The 23843-nt window shown below is 47.5% G+C and overlaps 1 protein-coding gene across 2 annotated transcripts in view; it reads right to left on the reverse strand.

Moving 5' to 3' along the window:
* Positions 1 to 23843, reverse strand: part of KAZN (kazrin, periplakin interacting protein) — a 1019918-nt gene that overhangs the window by 670362 nt on the left and 325713 nt on the right. The gene's annotated exons all lie outside the window — the stretch shown is intronic.

The raw sequence follows: 23843 nt of genomic DNA on the forward strand, positions 1-23843 counted from the left end.
ATTTCACAGAGTCCAGTTGGAATGATCAACTAAAACATTCTTGTGAGACCCAGGGGCCTAACCTCTGTTCATACGGTTCCCTCGACATTAACAACCTCATCCACCCAAGCTTAGGCAGAAACGCCTGTTCAGTCTCGTCACTATAAGTCCTGACTCTTCTCTGGGATTCTGAGGAAGTGTTCGTGAACCTCCATTTGAGAGTCCTTCTTGCCTGTTGACCGCGACTCACTTTCTTAAGTCCTTCCTGGTGAGAGAGGGGAGACGCCATACCTGCTTCCACGTTACGGTCTGCCTTGACTTGAGAATAAGTGACAACTTCGTTATAGACCTATCTGCTCCCTCCAACTCTTTGCCGTGACTCAGGGGACTTCAGCTCCCAAACTCATCACTCCCTACAACCACAGCCTTGAGGCGGGGAGGTTTTAGGGGAATCCTGTCAGTTCTGAAACAGGCAAAGATGTTATCAATAGAAAATGGTCCTTATTTCCCCCTGTGCATACCCCACATTTTCATTCACCTTTGCATCCATCAAACGTCCAAATGTCAGTCCTGTGCTAGGTAGCAAGATACGGTCAAGGAGGAGGTCTCAGTTATTACGAAGCTTATGGTCTAACTGGGAGAGACAGATAATAAACAGGTAAGCAAATAAGTAAGATTATTGTAAGTGCTGCAAAGGGAAAACAAGGTGGTATAACAGTAAGGAAGGAAGACAGGGGTCCTAACTTCTGTAGAATAGTCAAGGAAGGCCTCCTGGTGGAGGTGACCTCTGGGCTGAGACCCAGAAGATAAGATGGGGCCAGCCTTGGAAAGCAAAGACCACCTCACTGTTGATTAATCATCACGTCTGAGACCTGGCTCCCAAGAACGCCTGCCGAATGTCTTCTGTATAGAACAGGCCAGGACGGTCGTGATGTGAAGAGGTTTCTGTGTTGAATGTGTGCTTCCTGGGGCTGGCATATGTCTCGCTTCATCTGCTGACAGGCCCGGGAAGCATCAAGCCAAGTTTTCTGACAGGAAGAACAGTGTTGTCAAAGAGGGAAGCTGATGTTCCACTTCTGATATGAGTCACAGGAACAGCTAGATCCCTGTGGGCGGGGTCAGGCTCGGGGGCACTCTGAAGGGGGGTGTCTGCAGTACCCTGGGGGCCTGGTTTAGACAGCGGCCAAGATCAGTCCTGTGACGAAAGCCTGTAGGTGTTTTTCCCAACCCGGAAGGTCTGGAGTAAGGAGCGGGCAGTCGGGAGGTCTGAAGAGAGAGCCGCAGCTCTGCAGAGCCATTGGGCCAGAGGAGGGAGTGGGCCACACTCAGGAGGGAAACCTCCTGCCCGGCTTCTGACCTGTGTGAATGGCCTGTGGTCTGGGTATGCAACCTCCTGGGCTCACTGGTCGGTGAGCCTGAGCGTTCTGTCCAAGACATTTCCTCCGATTCTCTTGGTGAAGGCGTCATTGTCCCAGCATGCGGATTTTGTCAACCCTCCCCAAGACCGAGTCTGACGTTGGCATAAACGTGGCTTCTTTCCCAAGAGTTGAGGAGCCACAGCTTGCAGAAGGCAGCGTCAGTCTCCAGCAGGAAATATACCTCCACATCTGGGTTACACAAGGACTCTCCACCTTCCCTTCTCCCCAGCTTGTGCGACGGATGGTGTTTGCAGGTGGGACACACCCAGGGATGCGCTCAAATTTTATGAAATGCCAAACAAATCAGGAGGAGAGAAATCCTTCTTTGCTTCTCAAGAAAAGGTGTTGTTGTATCTGGCGATCGAACATCCTGCATACATGGCCAACCTGTCTGTTCCTCTCCATTGACACGGCCGCCATCTTAGTCAAGGCCGTTAGCTCTAATCCACGTTCCTCAGTGCAGCTTACAGGCACCTTTCGAACATAGAGATCAGATCACATCAATCCACTGCCTAACATCCTTAATTGGCTACCCACTGAACTTAGAATAAAACCCAAATCCTGAATCCCTGTAGGACTCTGTCCTAGGCCGCTATTCCACCCCTCTCACATCTCTCTCTCCTCCTTGCTTACTACACTCCAAGCACACTGACTCTATCATTACCCCAGGACAACATCAAGCACCGTCATGCCCCAGGACCTTTGCATATGTGGGTCTCTCTGCCAAGTGCATGATTCTCCCCTCTTCATGGGGTGGATTTCTTCTCAACTCCAATGTCTCTCAACTCCCCTGAAAGAGGCCTTTCCTAACCATGTTGCAGAAAACAGCCTCTCCAGCCATCCGCGGTTATTTCCTTCTTAATGCTTGTGATGGATTCGATTACTGTTTGGCAAGCATTTGCTCCCCTCTTCCTGTGTACTCCCTCCCCTGCTAGCTTTGGGCTTGGCCATGTGACTTGTTTGGGCTAATGAACTTTAGCAAATGTGATCTGAGCAGAAGCTTTAAATGCGTCTGAACAGACAGCCAGGTCTGCCCTCTTGAACGCCTGCTATTCCCCATGAGAAGAACTCATCCGAGGTGCCGCGGGGCCGAGGAGGATGAAAGACTCGTGGTGCAACCGGAACTGGACCTGAAGCCCGAGGCCAAGCCCGGCTTAGAGCAGCAGAACCACAGCTTCGCAGCAGACCACTAATGAGAGAGAAATACCTGCTGTGTAAGCCCCTGGGCTTTTGGAGTGGATTGTTAGGCAGCATTATTTCCGCAACGACTGATTATAACGACTGATTAATAATTTTCTCTATTTGTCTCATTTCCTGTCTGTTTCCCCCACCAGGTTCTAAGCTCCGCGACAGCAGGGATCATGTTTGTCTTTTCCATTCTGTATGCCCTAAACTGAAGACAGTGCTTGGCACACAATAGTGGCTCAGTAAACAGTTGTTGAATGGATGAATACTTTGCAAGCACCCCGACTACCACGTTGCATCAAGAGCAGCACTCGCTCTCCTTTTGGCACAGGTAAAACACGTTTCGGCTTGGGCTCAGTATCCTGCTCACATCCAGAACCCCACCCCTGCCCTCTCTCTGGAGAAAGCAGTCTGGAGTGCCAGTGACCAAGAATGCAAGGGAAAATCTTGAATTTGCTCCAGCTTATTAACAACGAAAAGAAAACATCATCCGTAAACTCTATTTTTAGTAACCAATTACACTCACTACACCTCCCATGTCGAGAACCACTGTTCAAGTCTCATAAAGCAAGGGAGAGCTTGACCCCCGCCTCCACCCACGTCCAAAGATGCAGAGATACGTAGAGAAACAACAGTAAGCAGACGCCACACACTTCATGCACCAGGTGCGCTTTTATTCCTTCCCCAAAATTCTGGTCTGCAAACTAAAAATAATCCGTGGAGTAATTAAATGAAAATAAGAGAAATGGGGAATGTACGGAGATATATATCAAAAGAATGTTAAAATAACGTGCGTGTGCTAGGGGAGAGAGGAGAGAGAGTTCATAAATCTAAACTCAGAAAGAAAAAGGGCTGCATTCTCTGAAATGTAAATCAAAGGGGTATCTTCATCTTCAGCTCAGTCTGAAGAGTTTTTATACACAAGCCATCTCAAGTTTCATCAGGGAGAAGACAGAGAAACACAGAGGCGACTCAGTGAGTGACACAGGCTCTGTGGCGTTTGGGCTGATTTTTAGACAATTTACAGAGACGTCCGTTTAAAATGGGCCCCTTTAAGACAGAGCCAATTTTACCCAATTAATTCATTTATTTACTTTTAAAGAAAGCAGCCAATTTTGTTTGTTTTTTTGCAGGGAAAGATTCACCCTGAGCTAACATCTGTTGCCAATCTTCCTCTTCTTTCTTTTTTCCTCCCCAAAGCCCCAGTGCATGGCTGTGTATCCTAGTTGTGAGTCCTTCTAGCTCTTCTGTGTGAGCCACCACCACAGCATGGCTACTGACAGAGGGGTGGTGTGGTTCCATGACCGGGAAATGAACCCGGGCCACCAAAGAGGTGAGAGCACCGAACTCAAACCACTAGGCCATCAGGGCTGTCTCTAATTTTACCTATTTTATATCGGTTTCTCCCGTGTGTTGCCCAGTTCAACCTGCTATATCGAGCAGCGTGCTGTGTCTGCGTCACAACCCACAGAGGTGTCCCCAGTAATTTCTTACTCATAATAAAGCCTGATGTCTGTGCAAGACTTACATTTTTAATGTAAGTTTGAGCAAATTCAAGGCCATTCCTCTGAATCTTTGTCTTCCAATGTGTAAGAGTGAAAGAGAGGAGGCGGGGCTGCAGCTGATGTCGAGGGTCGGGGAGTGGAGTGGCAACAGTGCTCCCTCTAGGGTGGGCAGTGCAGGAGAACAGTGTCTGTCACCAGGGTCACCACTAGGGGTGGGGGTGGGGGACGTTAAGGACCACTGTGGGCCCCACAGCACTGCAGGTGGCTCTCCCAAACTTTCTCCTGAGTGATACAGTTCCCGCCAAGGAGACACCAACAGAAATCTGCATTTGCTTTTCTGATGAGAGAGGACGGCCCACTTGTGCCTGCCTTTCTCCATTTTCCTGGCTTGATGTGAGCAGGATGCCTGGCGCTTAGCACGGTGCTGAACTTTAACAGGAGTGGCAATCCGGGGGACAATCTGGAGGACTACGTGCACGCCGACCCGGACAAGGTGGAGGCACAGAATCCCGCCAGCAACTGCCCGCATTCTGACTTCTTGTTGGGGGAAGGCGAGCCCTTCTATCTGAGCCCCACGAGTCAGCTTCTCTGTTTCTTGCGGCTGAGAACACTGCTAATTGATATATGACTAGGCCATAGGGTCTTTGCTTCTGGATAATTCAAACCTGGCATGGCATGCCACACACACACACACACACACACACACACACACACAACTGTGCTGTTCTCTGTGCACAACAATGGCATAACTCATTTACTAAGAATGAAATGCAGAAACTCAGCCCCACTTTATTCCAAAGGAGTGAAATTTTGAGACGAATGGCCGGAACAAGGGTCATAGTCTGTGGTCATTAACAACAATGGGGGCTCACATTCTTGGAGTGTTGACCATGAGCTAGACACTGCACAGGAGCCGAGCTGGTCACGGTACAGGTGTTCCCTCCCTCAGAACTCGAAATGAGCCCATGAGAAATGTACCAAGGCTGCGGAGCCTAAAGCTCTGGCTGCATGGCTAGGAATTATGGACACTGGCTTCGGATGGAGAAGCCTAATTTCCCACCCGCTGCGTGCTCAGGCCTCTCTCCCAAGGAGCTAAAATAACCGGAGGGTGATGCATACGTAACAGCGAGGGAAGGAGCTAACCATCATGACAGCATTTGCTGCCAAGTTGACCCACATGCAGCCATAGCAATAATAATAGTAGTGGCTACCATTTATTGAGTGTCTTCTCTATGCAGACGTTCATTCATTCATCAAACAGTAATAGCTGGATCGCCTCTAAGCTCGGCACTGCTTTAAGCGCTGTCACTATATTAACTCATTTAATCCTTACAACAACCCTAAGAGGTAAGTCCTCTTATTTTACATACGGAGAAACTGAGGCACAGAGAGGTGAACAGGCCCAGGGCTACACAGACAGTAAGTAGCGGAGTCAGGATTCCAACCCGTGCCATCCCCAGTGGCGAGCAGAGGCAGGCGTGGCTCCTGTCAGTGGGTAGCTGCCAAGCTTGGGAGGGGCAGGCAGAGCGGGTGATTCAGGGAGGGAGTGTGTAAACGCAAAGAGAAACAAACACCACGAAGGAAAGGAATGTAGCTCTTTGCAACTGTTTAACTAAAGAATCTGACCTCAGGAGGGGTTCCCTGAGAAAGCGGGCTGAGATTTGAAGAACGTGCAGGGATTAACCAGATAATGCGCGTGTCCTGCAGGCATGCGGATGTGTTTGTGTGTCGATGTGTGTGTCTCTCTCTGTATGTCTCTGTGGGGTGTGTCTGCGTGTGCATCTGGGTCTGTGTGTGTGCTTCTGTGAGTCTGTGTGTCCACGTGTATGTCTGTATGTGTGTGTTTTGGGGTGGGGGAAAGCTGGAAGGGTCCGTGTTTCTGGCAGGGTATGGGCACAGGAAACAACATATGCAAAGGCATTTGAGCAGGAAGGACAACTGTACATTTGAGTAACTGAATAAAAGTTGTGGATGGCCACTGTGGCTGGCGCAGGGGTTGGGCTGCGGGCGTTAGTGGGACCCGACAGTCACGGCTTTGGGGTCGCAATAAGCATGTATATTTTCTCTATCTCCTCAACCACCTTGTGAGTTAAGTATCGTGATCTTCACTTGACAGATGAGGAAACTGAGCCTCAGAGAGGTTAAATTACTTGTCGAAGGTCACACAACTCCTGGGTGACTGAGCCTGCGTATAAGCCCAGGTCTGTCTGACTCCAGAGCTCATCTCTTTCCATCACACCAAACGCGGCCACGCCTACTGGGAACCTGTGTCTGGGGCTCTGAAAGGAAGATCTGAACCAGGCTGGCCAAGGAGTTATTGTTCCAGAGGGCTGTCTATGACTAGGCACTTTGGGGTGGGCGCAGAAAAGTTATTCCCAAAGATAGCTGCTGCTTAAAGCCCTCACGGGTGAAATATACAGAAATGCTGGGGTCTCAGGCATTCTCTATTGATGGCATTAGAATCTACCTGGCCTGATTTTCCAGAAATGCAAAACCTGGGCCTGTGCAGTTTTTCTAGTAAGACCCCTTGCTAGAGGTGTGAATTCCAGGTCCTTTCCTTACCAGCTGCCTGACCTTGGGTAAGTCATGTAACCTCTCTGAGCCTCTGTGGCCTCATCTGAACAAGGAGAGAACAGCAGTTTGCAACGATGCTGCAAGCTTTAAATGGAATAACGATATGCAGAACCTGGCACTGTGCTTGGCACACAGCAGGTGCCGACCATGGCAGAAACTGTTAGTTTTGTTGCACTTGTGGTGGATTGACAAGGGGACCTCAGTTCCTTGGATAGAGAACCCTGAGTGCAAGGACCTTTGCACGGTGAGTGGAGCAGGGCAGGCCAATCACACACCCTCACCAAGCACAAGGGCCTGCTGCGGTGGGTGAGTGCTTCTGCTTTGAAGGTGCACCGATGGCATCCAGGCACAAAACTAATTTGCATAGCAGTTAAGCAAATGAGCTCTGGGCTCAAACTGCCCAGGTTCTTCTGGCTCTGCCGTCTACTAGCCGTGTGACGGTGGTGAAGTTATTTCACCTCTCTGAGCCCTGGTTTTCTCATCTGTCAATGGGATGATAGCAGTGCTCCTCATCAGTTTATGGTGAAGATGAGATAGTTAATTCATGCAATACAGTTAGACCTGTTTCCATCACAGACTGGCTATGCAATACCATTCACTTCCCTTGTTATTTTATCCATCTGTTGGAAGAGAATCTCTGATTGGGAGTACTTCCCGGCAGAGGCGGACAATGGACTTGTTTACAGCTATCTTCAATGCTCAGAACCTTCCCAAAGGCTCAGCACCTTAAAGAAACTGAGGCTGCATGTGGAGAAGCAAGATGCTGCACTCAGATAGGTGGTAACAGCTGTGTGGGGGCTCCAGGAAGATGTTGACCTATGAGCTTAGGAACTCCAACAAGGTTAGTCCATGCTCTCGTTTAGGACCGTTTTCCACCATGCACCTTTGATGTTTCCTGGACAAACTCAACACACTCAGGAAAATCGAATGGGGGACAGGAGAGCCTGGTGTGAAGAACAACGGACTAAGACCAGGGACCTGGGGTAATCGTGACAAAGGCGAGGCAAAGAGACAAAGTCTGCATCTTCCAAATGGTTTCATGAGCCTGTGCAGACGTCTGGGAAGACCCCAGCCAACAGCGTCAGGAAGGGACTCAAACGTAACTGACCGAAACACTGAATGTCCTCAAGGGAAGAAGAAGAAGGAGATGAGGATGAGTAAGAGGAGGAACAAGAACGAGAAGAAGAAGAAAGTTGAAGGAACTAGAGATGAAGTTCTCGGTTCCAAGGGCAGATGGCAGATGCGGACACATCGTTTCATGCTGGAGCAGCCCGTCCTGTCATCAACGGTGACTCAAGAACACAGAATCTCAGACTGGATATTTCACCTAATTCAGTCTGCTTCTTGCACACTTTGGGGCTAGAGAAAGGGCTTCAATTCTGGCTGTTCTGCTTAGTGGCTGATACTCAGATAAAAAATACAATTGGTTTGAGATCCAGTTTCTTTGTTTGCAGAATGGGAATAAAGCTGCCAGAGTCCTGTGAACCTTAAAGGAGGTAACTAGGTGACTCAGTGCTGGCTCCCAGTTGGCCCTCAAGAATATTAGTTCTGCTGTCACCTCACCCATGCTGTCCCGGCAGTGCTCAGTGGTCACCAGGCTCTGTTAAGTCTGCCTAATGGTATTTGACTGACCTGGCTAAGCTGCCCAGAATCTTCACATTTACCCAGTAAAAGCCGAGGCCGCAGTGTCCATCATGGGAGTGGGGCTGGGGGGTTGGAGGGAACAGGTGCACGGAGGAGACAGCAGCATTCCAGCTCATCCATCAGTGTGGGCCTGCGGCTGACATGAGGAATGGTGCCCCCCGTGTGCAGACACGCAGAGAAGAGGAAAGGTGGGGAGGCAGAAGCCCATTTATCACCCGGATCCTGCCAACCTCGCCTCTGCACCTCTGCAGGGGAGGTGAGGCTGGGCCGGCCTGGTGGGCGGCTTTGGGAAAGTGGGATGCCCACAGGGAGGCCGCACATCAGCTCAGCACCTGCCTTTACTCACCCGACATTGATCGTTCCCCGCCAGCTCGAATTGAATGGGTCCTTGGAGGGCTCCGCCTACCCTCTCTTCTTGCAGCTCCTCCTCCTCCCAGCCTTCGTGATTACTGAACCAGGCTCTAGAAGGGCCTCTGAGCAGAGGCCTCAGCCGCTTGGGTGACTGTTTCAGAGGCCACCCAGCATCTCAGCCCATCCATCTCCTCCCTGTGTCCTCTGCCCCCTAACACTGCTAGAACGCAAGGCGGCTGGACTGATCAGAAGATGAAAGTGTGCTGTGCAAACTGCAGAGTGAAGTGCACACATTGGCTGTTTTTATTGCTTCTGTGACATGACAGCATGGAGCAATGTCAGCAGACAAAACAATACATGCATACAACACACGCAGGCAGAAGTGCTGCATCCCGTTCTTTGCTCCGGCACAGCTGAGTCCACCAGATAGAAAAGGTGTTATTTTTGCAGTCATCCTGGGCTCCGCTTCTTAATTCCCTCTCATCTCCATCCCCAGTCTCAGCTTTTTCTTGTTGCTTTCTCACCATGGAAGTATGACTGCTTCTGTTTGGGTTGGGCACACAGTGATCTGCTCAACCTATTCCCCTTGAGGCTGCCTAAACCCTAATTCAGGGGTTTCTCTGGATTATATTTTTAAAAACTTTCCCTCCAAAGCACTCCTTCAGGCATTGGATGTCCACTGACCTGCATGTGCATTAGGAATGCATGTGACTGGAAGTGTCAGAAAACCTGTCAAAGGTGGCTTAAGAAGATGAGAGTCCCTGTTTCTCACACGACAGGGAATTCAGAGTTAAACATTTGCTGCTGTCGGCTCAACTGTTCGAGCACTCAGTCTCTTCTGTCTTCCCACTCTGCCATCATAACACTTTAGCCTGTTGTCTTGTGGCCCCAAGATGACTGCCGCAGCCCCAGACATGATATCTGTGTCCAAGGGTAACAGGTGAGGGTGAAATGAGAGGGACTAGTGGTGCCAGAACCTTCTGTTTCTTTTTATCCAGAAATGAAAACGTTTTCTGCTATCATCACCCCCAGAAGGCCTCTGCTTGGGCCTCATTGGTCAGCATGGTGTCACATGACGCCCTCTAGCTGCGATGGAGGATGGGAAAATGAGTGTGGAGAAAGGCAAGCAGGAAGAGAGTCAGGAATGGCAATGGATGTTGGGCGAACAAGCCTACAAAGTCTGTCATAAACTGGAAAACAGTGTCATGTAATGGAGCCAAATGTCTCAAAAAGTTCCACAGGCCAGCAGATCTCCCTTCCGCACGGCTCCGGTTATCACAGGCTCACCCGGGGAGCGTGAAGTTCTCATCCACTTCCCGGTCATTAGCTCGATCTGCAAACACTAGTAAAAATACTAGCTATAGACACTATAAAACTCAGTTGTATTCCAATTACTCTCCCCTTCATCAGATTAAATTTTCCTTCAATTCATATATGGCTTCTCAGGAGGAGTAATTGCCTTTTCCCCCACACACCAAAAAACAGTTAATATCCATTAGCACAGTTCACATAAATATGCAGAACCAAGATTATGAAAATAACCACAGGTCCACAAATTTGAAGACGAAAAATCGAGACTAACATAAAGAAAATTCAAGCAATGAGTGTCATAGTTCCAAGCTCCTTGCCAAGAAAGTTAGGCAAATTCTGTGTTAAACCAAGGATTTGGGCCATGCAGGAATGTTAACCCAGGGGCCCTGGTCGATCCACAAAGTAGGCATAAAACCGTGTCCTGGAAGATGTGTAGCTTCTGAGGGATTATTCACCCTTAATCCCAAGACTGAACAAACAGGTCTACCCGTTCTACACGAGAGCCGCAGGCAGTGCTTAACACTGGGATTATTTCTCGCGTGCCGCTGTGCTCATTGCTTTACGTCGGTTATCTAATTTAATCCTTACAGCGGTCCTAGAAAGTATCGCCATATCACAGATGTGCAAGGCTGGTCCTGGGATTGCAGAGCCTACCCTTTCTGCCATGCTCGTGGTGCCCTTGTGTGATGCTTTTCTGGATGCAACAGAAGCCGGGTGGTGGGTGAACAGAGCAGAGAACTTGGAATTAACGTGGAATTAACAGAGATGTGGCGCGTACCATCTCAAGGTCCTGAGATGACATCCACACTGCCTTTTTAGGAAGCGGTCCTTGTCTCCAAGGCTGTTGTTATGGGCTGAATTGTGTCCTCACCATAGGAGTCAGAGTTCTCTAGAACCAAGAGGTTCTTTGTCGATATATACATAGGAAAAGATTTAGTATAAGAAACTGGCTCACGCAATTATGGGCCATCTGCAGACCGGAGCCCCAGGAGAGCTGGTGGCGTAGTTTAAGTCCTGAGAACCTGGGGAGTGCCCAGGGCAGGAGAAGAGGGGTGTCCCAGCTCAAGCAGTCACGCAGGAAAAGCCGAATTCTTCCTCACTCTGTCTTTTTGTTCTCTTTTGGTCCTCGATGGATTGGACGATGCCCACCCACATTGGGGAAGACAAACTGATTTACAAGCATCCACTGATTCAAATACTCATTTCATCTCAAAATATCCCCACAGGCAAACTTAGAAATAACGTTTAGCTAAATGTCTGGGCACCCCGTGATCCAGCTAAGTTGACACATGAAATTTACCATCATACCCCCAAATTTATATATTGAAGTCTTAACCCCCAGTACCTCAAAAGGTGACTGTTTGGAGAAAAGGCCTTTAAAGAGGTGATTAAGGTAACAGGAGGCCATTAGGGCAGCCCTGATCCAACATGACTGCTGGCCTTATGAGAAGAGGAGATGAGGACACAGACACGCACAGAAGGAAGACCACGTGAAGACACGGGGAGGAGACAGCCAACCACAGGCCAAGGAGAGAGGTCCAGAGGAAACCAGCCCTGCCCACACCTCGATCTCAGACTTGCAGCCTCCAGAACTGCGAGGCAAGACATGTCTGTTGTTTAAGCTGCCCAGGCTGAGTTGCTTTGTTATGGCAGCTGTAGGACATTAATACAGACATAGACCGAGTTCTCAGCCTGAAGAAATACTGGGCACTGAACAGTGTGTGTGTGTGTGAGAGAGAGACGGGGTGTCGTTCCTGAGCCCCCTTTAAGCTCTTGATGTGGCTGCTTTGTCTTAACCTCCACCTCCTGTGCTTGCTCAGAAGCCACTGCTCGTCCCCATGGCCACGGCCCGTGCCGGATGTTCCTTGCCGATTCTAAGTCAGCTGACAGCTGATCTACCCCGGCACTACAGCTGCCTTTGCTGCTCGGAGTTGGAGGAACAATGGGGTCACGTTGTAAACCTGTGACATAACTCACAGGGCCCAGTGCAAAAGGGCAATACAGGGCCCTTCAGTAAAAAATTATTAAGGGGCCGGCCTGGTGGCGCAGCAGTTAAGTGCGAACATTCCACTTCAGCGGCCCAGGGTTCGCTGGTTCAGATCCCAGGTAGGGAAATGGCACGGCTTGGCAAGCCATGCTGTGGTAGGCGTCCCACATATAAAGTAGAGGAAGATGGGCACAGATGTTAGCTCAGGGCCAGTCTTCCTCAGCAAAAAGAGGAGGATTGGCAGCAGACGTTAGCTCAGGGTTAATCTTCCTCAAAAAAAAAATATTAAGAATTTCAAGGCAGAGAGAGCAGATCGTCAAACCAAGCATGGGGCCTGTCTATGTATGGAGCCCTGGGCAGCTGCACAGGTTGCACACCCAGGAAGCCCACCTTGCTCTCATGCATGGGCTGGAATGGAGTGATCAGGGGCTATTTTGACAGAGAGGCTTCCACTTCTACAGGAGACATACGATGGATGAAAGGGGACAAATCCTGAGTCTGGGTGAGGGTCTTTGGATCTGTGTGCCACCTGACCACCAGAGTGCCAGCCTCTTGGACCTCTGTCCTGGTCAGTTCTGGGGTCCAGACGTTGGACCACTGGCTGCTGTACAAGAGACGCAAGAAGAGAGTTTTGCTCAGAGAGGCACCAATGAAACACTGAAGCCACCAGAGGCTGGGACGCAAGGGTACGCCCACTGTTGTATGTTTGCTTTCTGTTCAAAGTAATAATAACTATGAACGTGATAATAATGGCCAACTTTTACTGGATACTTGCTATATCCCAGGCTCTGTTCTAAGCTCTTTATGGGGGTTGTTTTACTTCATTCTCTCAATAGTCCCCAAACTAGGTACTACTTTTTTTTTCTTTTGAGGAAGATTAGTCCTGGGCTAACATCTCTGCCAATCTTCCTCTATTTTATATGTGGGATACCTGCCACAACATGGCTTGATAAGTGGTGTGGAGGTCTGCATCCAGGATCCAAATGGGTGAACCCCAGGCTTCCTAAGTGGAGTGCATGAACTTAACCACTATGCCATGGCGCTGGCCCCCTAGGTACGACTTTAATCAACTTTTTTTTGTGTGTGTGTGAGGAAGATTGGCCCTGCGCTAACATCCATGCCCATCTTCCTCTACTTTATACGTGGGAAGCCTGCCTCAGCATGGCTTGACCAGTGGTGCTGGGTCTGTACCCGGGATCCAAACCTGTGAACCCTGGGCCACTGAAGCAGAGTGTGCAAACTTAACTGCTACAATCAACATTTTACTGAATAGGAAGCTGATGCACAGAGAGGCTAAGCGTCAGGCTTCGTCAGTGGTGGAGCTGGGGTTCCAGTGGAGACGTGCGTCCTCGGAAAGCATGCCCGAATATTTGGCATTGTTCCATTCACATTCAGCAAACACTTTCAGGAGGAGAAAAGTAAATCCTTGTGCTCTGGAGAGGAAGAGCAAAACAAGTGCCAACGTGGCACCAGCCAAGAGAGGAGACTTATTTCTCCAGGAGGAGATGGGGGGCAGGATTTCCTGTTACCGTTAAGGGTAAAGAGGAGAGACTCCTCTCTGTTATAATTTGCTGAATGACCTCGCAGAAAGTCACTTGACTTCTTAACTTTTCAACATGTCAGATGGAGATGGAAGCTGCTGATGTGCTTACTTCTCAGATATCTGTGATGATCAAAAACTCCTGGATGCTATTTGTCATCGTCACTTGAACTGCTCCATGCTCTGCCAATGGTCCTCTGCTTTCCCCTCTACCTCGTCTCCAATCCCTTCTTCACGCTGCAGCTCGGTCCATCTTTTCATAAAGTGAATCTGGTAGTTATTTTCTGAACAGCTTTCTGTGCTCTGAGGATAAAGACAGAACTCCCTTCCCTGGCCTGCAGGGTCCTCCAGAATCTTGCCCCTGTCTGCTGTCCATCGTCTTCTCACTCCTTGCCCTCCATCACTCTCTGGGTTTCAGCCCCATCAGCCTCCTTTCAGAACCCTGAACTTGTCATGCTCGCTCCTGCTACAGGGCCTTTGCACGGCTGCTGCTGGGAGGCGCTGTTCTTCTTAGCCTTGATGACTGCACTTGGTCCTCAGCCATCAGTTCAAGGGTCACTTCCTTACTTTTCATTTCCTTTTTAAGATAACAACTTGTACAAGGTTCATTGACCCCCGCACCTTCTAAGGACACTGGGCCTGGGCCCTACACAAAGGAATGTGTCTGGGCTCGGGGCCAAAGATGGCCACTTCGGCCTTGACTCCAAGGTACAAGTTACAAAAAATCCGTCCTGTGTCATGTTCCTTGTCTGGGCTGGCCACCCCGACGGGCACCTGACAGGACTTTAGAAACATCCCATCCATGGGAACAAAAAAGATAGAAGCACCCCATCCGTGGGAACAAGAAGAAATAACTCAAAGTATCCAAATGTCTGAAACCCTGAGTCAGAACCTAGAGAAACCTTAGGATAAAAGAGAGTCACAGCATAGAACAATTGGGAGTCTCACTGAGGAAAGGACGCTTTGCCTCAGACCCAGACAATCGGCACTCCCGCCCGCCGTACAAACTATCAGGACTTCCCGGCTGATTGTGGTGTAAATGTTGTAAGCACTGATTTGTTGTTCTCCTTTATCCCTGCTCCTTGTTCTGTTTCCCTTTATCAATAAACTTTGATTGCTTAAACAACCAAGTAGCCTTGGCGGTACCTGTCATTCCTTGCCCTTTGCGGCTGCGGGCAACACAACTGTACAGAGATATAATTGAAATGCCAGACAATTCACCTAGTTAAAGTTTGCAATTCAATGACTTTCCGCACATTCACAGGATTGTGCAACCATCACCACAATCAGTAATTTTAGGACATTCTCATCAACCCAAAAGAAATCCTTTACCCGTTAAAGGTCACTCTCCATTTCCCCCCTTCTCCTCTTCCTCCCCAGCCCCGGCAATCACTGATCTATTTTCTGTCTCGTTGGATTTGCCTATTCTAGACATTTCATATGAATGGAATCAGACAATATTTGCCTTTTGAGACTTTCTGCTTTTACTTAGCACGGTTTTTTCAAGGTTCATCTGTGTCGTAAAGTGTATCAGCACTCATTCCTTTTCATCGCCAAATAAGAGTCCATTGTATGGACATACCACAACTTATTTATCTATTTGTCAGTTGATGGACATTTGGGTTGTTTCCACTTGTTGGCTGTTGTGAATAATGCTACTATGAACGTTTATATACAAGTGTTTGAGTGGACATATGCTTCCGATCCTCTTGGGAATACACTGAGGAGTGGAATTTCTAGGCCACGTGCTAACCTCTGTCCAAACTTTGAGGAGCTGTCAGATTGTTCCCCAAAGTGGCTGTACCATTTCCCATCCCCACCAGCAAGGTATGAGGGTTCCATTTCTCTGCATCCTCGACAATACTTATGATTATCCGACTTTTCGAGTATAGCCATCCTAGCAGATGTGAAGGCTGTCTCATTGTGGTTCTGATTCACATTTCCCTGATGGCTAATGATGTTGAGCGTCTTTCCATATGTTTATTGGCCCTTTGTATATTTTCTTTAAAGAAATGTCTATTTAGATCTTTTGCCCATGTTTTAATTGGGTGGACTTATTTCCTCTTGAACTCAGATGCCTCCACCATCAACGATCTCTTTAAGGGTAACCCTAGAAAATGGGCCTTTTCCCCTTAGAATGAAGAGCACATTTCTGCTGTGACAAGCAGGAGTTTGGCCTTAGAAAATAATTTAAAATCTGGGGACTTGACAAAAAGCCTTGATAGAGTCTGCAAATCCAGAAGAGAAGATTCAGACTTCAGGGAATTGTTTTGTCTGAAAAACTGCAGCTCAATTAATATTCTGCGAAAGTAAAAAACAAAACAAAACAAAACAAAAAGAAGCATCTTGGAAGCGCCAAGTTCTGGGTAATATTTCTAATTGTGGTTTGCTCTCCAAATCCTCCTCTGCTCTGCGACCCTTCCATTCTGCTAGTCACCCTAGAGAATAAATAAACTCATTTGTCTGACCTCATTCCCTGGCAAGGGCAGATGGAAATTCCACAGGGAAATTACAGAAACAGCCCTCCACTTCTTGCAAGGTGATTCTCTCCCCGCCTCAGCTCCCCTTCTGACATTAGCCTCTACTGTCTCCCTGGCTGAATTCTTCCCTAAAGGGCACTCAGTGTCCCTAGGCGGTTGCCAGTGTCAAGGAAACCTCACCAACTGTGGAGGAAGCATGAGCTCCCAGAGAACGCAGAAAAGAAACCCGGTGGAAAGATTGTGGGGTTGGTGCAAAGCTGTCGTGACTTTTGCAGTGAATCAGGTCCCAGGGGCTGGAGGTACACACCATGCTTAGCTTCTGTTTCCTTGGTAAGACAGTCTCCATGCAGGCAAGAATGCTCACAGCCACAGGGCATCTATGTCTTTGCTGAGAGGGGCATCAGTGTCTTGGAAGGAATTAGAGCATCCTTTAATGAGGATCATTGGCCTGAATCCCCAGAATGACAGACATGTTTAATAATACCCTTGCAGAGAGAGATGCTTGAATACATTCTGGCACGAAGGGTCTGGGAGGTAGACGGTGGCTCTGTCTTCTCAGAATAAGGTTTGGTTCAATAATAAGGGATAAGGAATCATTCAAGCACCCAGGGAAAATGAAGGGACTTTCTGCTCCTAAGATGGCGTTTCAGGTTGGACCTGTATTTACAGGCGTAAATTTCAATTTTGAATCACTGTGAGCTGTTGCGTGGGTGGGAATTCCAAGCAAGCACAGCTGACCCCGTTGCGTAGATGGAGAAGTTCTGCATATGCGTCCTGGCCAGCGAGTGTATCACATCTGGAGTAAGGTCTGAGCAAAATGTCTGTAAAATCATCAGCCTGTAGAATAGAGTATGGAGGAGAAGGTGTCAAAAAAATTTTTTTTTTTTTAGGGGGCTGGCCCCGTGGCCGAGTGGTTAAGTTCGCGCGCTCCGCTGCAGGCGGCCCAGTGTTTCGTTGGTTCGAATCCTGGGCGCGGGCATGGCACTGCTCATCAGACCACACTGAGGCAGTGTCCCACATGTCACAACTAGAAGGACCCACAACAAAGAATATACAACTATGTACCGGGAGGCTTTGGGGAGAAAAAGGAAAAAAATAAAATCTTTTAAAAAAAAAAAATTTTTTTTAGGTAACAAAAATATTTTTTTCAGACAAAACGTTCCTTGGAAATTCACTACATGTAAGAGAGAAAAGCAGAATTAAGCTGGATTACTTAAGCTGAATGTGTGCGGTGGGATAGCCAGGGTGTTGAAACAAGGGTAACCAGCAATTCCTGGACTGTCTTGATTTCAGCCCCACGTCCCCTTCATGGGGGACATGAAGGAACCCCTTCGGTCCTGAGCAAACTGGGACAGTCGGTCACCCTCGTGGGAACTCGGCTCCAGGACCAGTTCTCTGTGTCTCCCCATGGGAACCTCCAGGACTCCAGTATGTGATGCAACAGTAGGGACCAGGGTCTCTGTTGTTCATTTCTTTATCCCCTGTGCCAAGCTCCACACTTTCCTTATGGAAGACACTTAATAAATGTTGCTCGAATCAAAATGACAGAGGACCCCCCAGAACACACTTTAAATATCACTGTCATAGAGGAAATGCCAGGAAGAAAAGGGAGGAGGGGAGGTGCGTCTATCGGGCTTCTAGAATGTTCCATATGCCTGGTCCTGATGCTTCATATGCATTACTCAGGAAAACCTCAAGGCAGGATTTAGAGATAGGAAAGCGAGCTTGGCGTGGGAGCTGGTCTGATAGCGCAGGTCTGTCTGTTCTAGCGCCCTTCACCTTGTCATCACATGGTACTTCTGTGCACCTTAAAGGGACCCCAAAAGGCTCCCACCTTTCATTGCCGCCTTCCATACACGCCTCAGGTCACCATCCTTTCAGCCAAGATGACTTGGCTCCAAGTCCCTGCTGCCTGCCTGGGCTGCTGGCCAGGACACTGTTTAGCGACCTTCCTGCCCACCCACCCATCCATCCACCCCGGAGCTTGGAGATGCTCAGGCGCCTCTTGCTTCGGAGGAGGCCCATGTCGGAGGAAAATCTCAGATCCCAAAGCCAGTAGCTTAGGGCAGCTGCAAAGTCCTGAAATGTGGGCTGGGATGTGCTCTTCACAGCCCCCCACAAAAGCATGCAGTTCAGAGGGAGAAAACGACCTGATGAGGCCGGAGGAGGGGAGGCAGGAGAGGGCACTCAGCCTCACCCAACCTGCAGGGCCCTGCTCCTTGATGTAGGGACAGTCCCTCGGGTTCTGGATCATTTCAAGCGATGGCAGTCCCGGGATTCCCGTCCTGCTCAGCAGCACCAAAGTTCCTTCAAAGTCAGGTGGCTGCAGCTTGCCTCCTGTGTGCAGAAGCAATCTCTGAAGCTGCCGCTGCTGATGAAATACACACGTGCATCCCAACTGCCTCTGCCCTTCAGATTCTTGGAGAAACAGGGCCAGGAGATTTTCAGACGTGGAGGCAAACACAGCCCTTTCAGGGAAACCCAACTGGAGTGGCTTCTGGACTTGCATTTTGGCCAAGAAATCAAAGAAGCCAAGGGAACCCGGAGGCCTCCCGACGTGGCATGTGCCAGTTAAAGTGGGATCGTGCAGGTCTCGGGCTTCCGTTGACAGACTCTAGACGTACTGGGTTGGAATCCTGTCTACTTACTGCCTGTGTGACGTTGGTCAGGCTGCTTAACCTCCGTGCCTCTGTGTCATCCCCTGCATCAGGGAGATAATAACAGTACCCACCTCCTCGAGTTGTTGTGAGGCATAAAGGAGACAAGGCACGTAACGCACCCGCAGAAATGCCTGGCACACGCACAGGGACTCACTCAATAAAGTGGGATCTTGGCATTTCACCAAATGAAGCTCTGTACGAGTTTGTGAGGGCTGCCGTAACAACGTACCACCAGCTGGGGGCTTAAACAGAAGAAACCTATTCTCTCCCAGTCCTGGAGACTGGACGTCTGAGGTCAAGATGTCGGCAGGGCCGCTTCCTTCTGAGAGCCCTGAGGGAGAATCTGTCCCAGGCCTCTCCCCTAGCTTCTGGGGGTTTGTTGGCTTGTAGAAGCTTCACCCCCATCTCTGCCTTCATGTTCACATGTGTGCGTGTCTCTGTGTCCCAATTTCCCCTTTTTAAAATGATGTCAATCATAGTGGGTTAGGGGCCCACCCTACTCCGATGCAACCTCATCTTAACTGATTACAGCCCTGGAGGCTGGACATCCAAGGTGAAGTGATCTGCACTGGCTCTGTTTCCAAATAAGGTCACATTCTCAGGTACTGGGGGTTAGGACTTATACATATGAGTTTTTGGGAAACAGAATTCAACTCATAATGATTATTCATCTTCTAAACTTGTGAGTTCTTTGCCTGCAGCATTGAGTGGAAAGGATGGTCAGCATCCCCCCCATACCCTCCAGACCAGCAAAGACACTCCTGCTCTGGCCTTCCGCAGCCCTCATCTGAGATTCTTGTTCCTACTGGAAGGCATATCTCCCTCAGAGAGGCAACCTTCCTTTGTCTTTCTATTTCCCTGCCCATCCCAGCAGCCAGGACAATGCCTTCCGCATGTCAGACACTATAAATATTTATTATATGAATCGATTCTTTTTTCTTTCTTATTTATTTATTTTTACTGAGATATATGTAATTCACATGCCATAAAATTCATGCTTTCAAAGTGTACAAGTCAGAAGTTTTTAATGTATTCACAAGGTTGCGTGACCATTGCCGTTATCTAATTTCTATTTCCTCCAAAAGAAACCCATTAGCAGTCACTCCTCATTCACCAGCCCCTCCCCACCCTCCACCCCTGGCAACCACTAATCTACTTTCTGTCCCTATGGATTTGCCTATTCTGGAAACTTCTCGTCAATGGAATCATACAATACGTGGTCTTCTGTGTCTGGCTTCTTGCACTTAGCGTATTGCTTTTAAGCTTCATCCATGTTGTATGTACTTCATTCCTTCATCCGTGTGTCAGTACTTCAATCCTTTTAATGGCTGAGTAACAATCCATTGTATAGACATCACATTTGGTTTTTATGTTCATCAGTTGGTGGACGTTTGGGTTCTTTTCACTTTGTGGCTAGAATGAATAACGCTGCTATGAAAATCCACGAGCAAGTTTTTGTGTAGATACAAGCTTTTATTTCATTTGAGTGGAATTGCCAGGTCAGCTGGTAACTATGTTTAAGGAACTGACAGACTTTTCCAAAGCAGCTGTACCATTTTCCATCCCCATGAGAAAGTAGGAGGGTTCTAATTGTTCCACACCCTTGTCAACACTTGTTACTGTCTGTCTTTTTGAGTATCACCATCCTAGGGGGTGTGAGTGGCATTTCATTGTGGTTTTGATTTGCATCTCCCCTGAGTTGTTTCTTGTCACTCAGATACACGAAGGAGGGCACAGGGAGGCTGTTCAGCGAGACTGCCAGCAGCAGCAGCAGCAGCCAGGAGCAGAAGAGGCGGTGGCTCTAAGGCCTTCCCCATCTTGTGCGAGTGCATCTAGCTCTCAAAATCTCATTCACCCCTGGAAACCCAGCTACAAGCCAGTCTGGGAAATCTGTTTTTAGATTTCCAGCCTCTCTACCTAGAAGGATGGCTGAATACAAGCTCAGAGAACCAAGCCTAAGAATCCTATAGGTCCCGAGAAGCCTGTTTACCTCTCTTTACAAATATTCTCATTTTCCATGTTCACTCTGACATGAAAGAATCTGGGAAGCACTTCCCTAGAGACATTCTTTTGCACAGGTGCACCGGTTACGTATTCAAGAATATTACTGGGAGCATTGCTCAAAATAGCAAAACATTAGGAAAAAGCCAAATGTCTGTTGGCTCTAAAATGTTTAAATAAATTGTCATACATTCAACAATAGATACTATATTACTGTTAAATGAATGACCTTATGAATACACATATGAATATGGATGAACCTCAGAAACATAATGTAGAGAAAAACATCAAGGAGCAGAAGAATACATAAAGTAGGATTTCATTGATATAAAGGTCAAAATCAGGTAAAACGAAATAACGTGCTGTTTAGTCTCACACACACACACACACACACACACAGTATTTACCTCCCACGAAGCTGTGGTTTTCAGTGTGCATCAGAATTACCTGGAGGTCTTTTTATAACCCAGATTCCTGGGTCTCCCCCCTGAGTTTCTGACTCAATAGATCTGGGAGTGGGACCTGGGAATTAGAATTTCTAGCAAATGTCCGGGTGATACTGATGAGAACCGATGCTGTAAAGAAATACATGGGAATGACAAATACCAAATACTGGATAGCGGTTACCCTGGTTGGGGGAGAAGATACGATTAGGAAAGACCAACCAAGAGACTTCCAAGATGTCGGTCGTGTCCTGTTTATTATACTAGGTGGTAGGTGCCTGGCTTTTTGGCATAGGTGGTCTTTTAAAACTTATTTCTTAAAATAAACATATGCATTATAGTCACACTTTTGTAAATATAGTTTATTTTATCATTTAAAAGTGTAGGCAAAGCAACACACACACATACACATACAAATTGGTCCCATACAATCCTTCCGTTTCACATTAACTTTTCTTTTCTCTGTTGAGTCATATTCTTGAATAAGAAATGAGTTATGGACAACTGAGCTAAACTCAAGGAAGAGATCCAGAAGAAAAGGAACATTTCTTGAGCTCTGTCTGGATATGCGGAGCTCTCACTTAATCCTCAGAATGGTGCTGTGATGTACGTATTATCATCCTGTTTTGGAGACGAGGAAATTGATGAACAAAGCGAATAGTAACTTGCACTCACAGCATCACAGTTATTCCATGATGAAGCTAGAATTCAAACCTGGGTTGGGTGGCTGAGAGCCGACTCTCAGTGACCAGATCAGCGTTTCACATAGGCTGGTCCACTGATCGCTTGCGTCAAAACTGTGCAAAGTGCTTTCTGAATCAGATTCCTAAGTCTGCCTACCACAGTAGACTTCGTGCAGATGGGCCTTGGAACCTGCATTTTATTAAGCTCCTTGGATGATCTTACATATAAATGAAGTCAGAATCATGGTGGACATCTTGCCACATCACGGTGGACAACAGAACTCATCAGATCATTGTCCCTGCCTCACTCTGTATGCCTTTGCAATGAAGATGAATACATTTAAAAATGTGTACCCACGAGGTGGGGGTAGAGTCAGGGTGGAAAGGGGTGCATGTGGTGAAATATACTCAACAAGAGAAGCCAGTAGACTAGAGATGTAAGACATTAAGACAGTGGGGACATGAGCAAGGAGCTATTTTTCCCATTTCATACAAGAAGGGGCTCCTATTTAAAAGAGTTGTAATAATTAGAGATGTGCAAATGTCCATTTCACCACATTTTTCATTTACAAAACTATTAACCCCGAGGCAATGTTTGTAGCTCACGTCCTTTTTTAATGTTCAAAAGCACACAACAAAGGCGTCGGCATCACATTGGGTGCCGTCGTTTTGCATACCTCGCGCAGGGTAGCCTGGAAAAGAATACACGAATAGGAAGGGCACACCTCCAGCCCGCCCAGATGGGAGGCCTTCACTAATAGTCTGGCTTCTGATGTGACGACAGAATGAGTGTTTCATCATTTGCATATCGTGAATCTGTTATTTTCACCCAAATGCTTTTACTTAGAAGATCTTTTTCACCAAGGCTCGAGAGAATAAGAAAACTGCTTTCCCCAGCTTTCAGAATTTGAGAAAGATCTTGCTTTCAGAAAGATACCTCGGCCATCAGAAAGCTTAAGATCAAGAGAAGATGGGAGATAGGATGTAACCCTTGAAATGGCTCAGAGGAAGGAAGACAGTCCACCATCTTTCATGGCGTCTAAGAAGGCTCTTCGTGGCTGTTTCGTGAGGTGGAGAACATTAGAATTTATCTTTGCCTTCCTGTACTTATTAGCATATTTCTTGCCCTTAATTCTGTGCTGAGCTTTAAATATAAGCCGTATAATTTTTTTTCAACTAGATGATTCTCTAACATTTTCTTAACCCCTGCTCCCCCTACCAGTAATTTTATTACGGTTAATAATCAAATCCCAGCAGTGGAGAAGCACAAATAAGCAAAAATTAGAGGTTCATATACATTCATATACCATTAAGACTGATTTCATAAGGAGTTTTAGAAATCTGGAGAGCAGGGAGAAATCAGTCTTTTCAATTTGGCAAGTCAACTACACATTCTCTGTATTCCTCTTCCATCTGATAACTCATAGCTTTCTGTTTAATTTCCAGATTTCTGGGTGGGGTCTGAGAAGCAATGAATAACACCTTTAGCTAAACCAAGTTAGATTTGATCCAAAACAAAACCAAAAGCAAAATCCCAGATATATTAAAATTATACCGCAATTCCTTAGCACCGTCAGAATTTCCAGATTTAGTCTGACCCATGTTCCATAAAGCCCAATAATAGGTGTATTTGGAACTTGTTTTGAGCCCTTGACCAAGTCATTTCATCTCTCTAAACTTCAGTCTCTCTACTTGTGAAATGAAAGAGAAATAGTGGGTCTCTCTCAAGTTTCAGAACCCTAACTTTTTTCGGATTCTCTAGTTTAAATAAAGAATTCAATGAAAATATCATTGAATAAGTAAAACTTGATTGGATTCACAAGAATGTTGAGTTTTACGTGCCCTGCTTTTGGGATTAAGGAGTCCCTGTGAAAATCGTGTGCTAACATGAATTCAAAACATGAGTCCTGAATATATTTCAGTTTTGGCCATGAAAGTATAAGTGACTGATTTGCTGTGTGTGTAACACTTATAAGGCTGTGATCCAGGTGGCCCAGTCCAAGGATGGTATCACATATGAAGAAAAAAACTAAAGACAGATTCCCAGGCATTAAGAAGCCTGGCTGCTTCTGCCAGCATGCT

The sequence above is a fragment of the Equus caballus genome, chromosome 2, assembly GCF_041296265.1.
Source record: "Equus caballus isolate H_3958 breed thoroughbred chromosome 2, TB-T2T, whole genome shotgun sequence".
Lineage (NCBI taxonomy): Eukaryota > Metazoa > Chordata > Mammalia > Perissodactyla > Equidae > Equus > Equus caballus.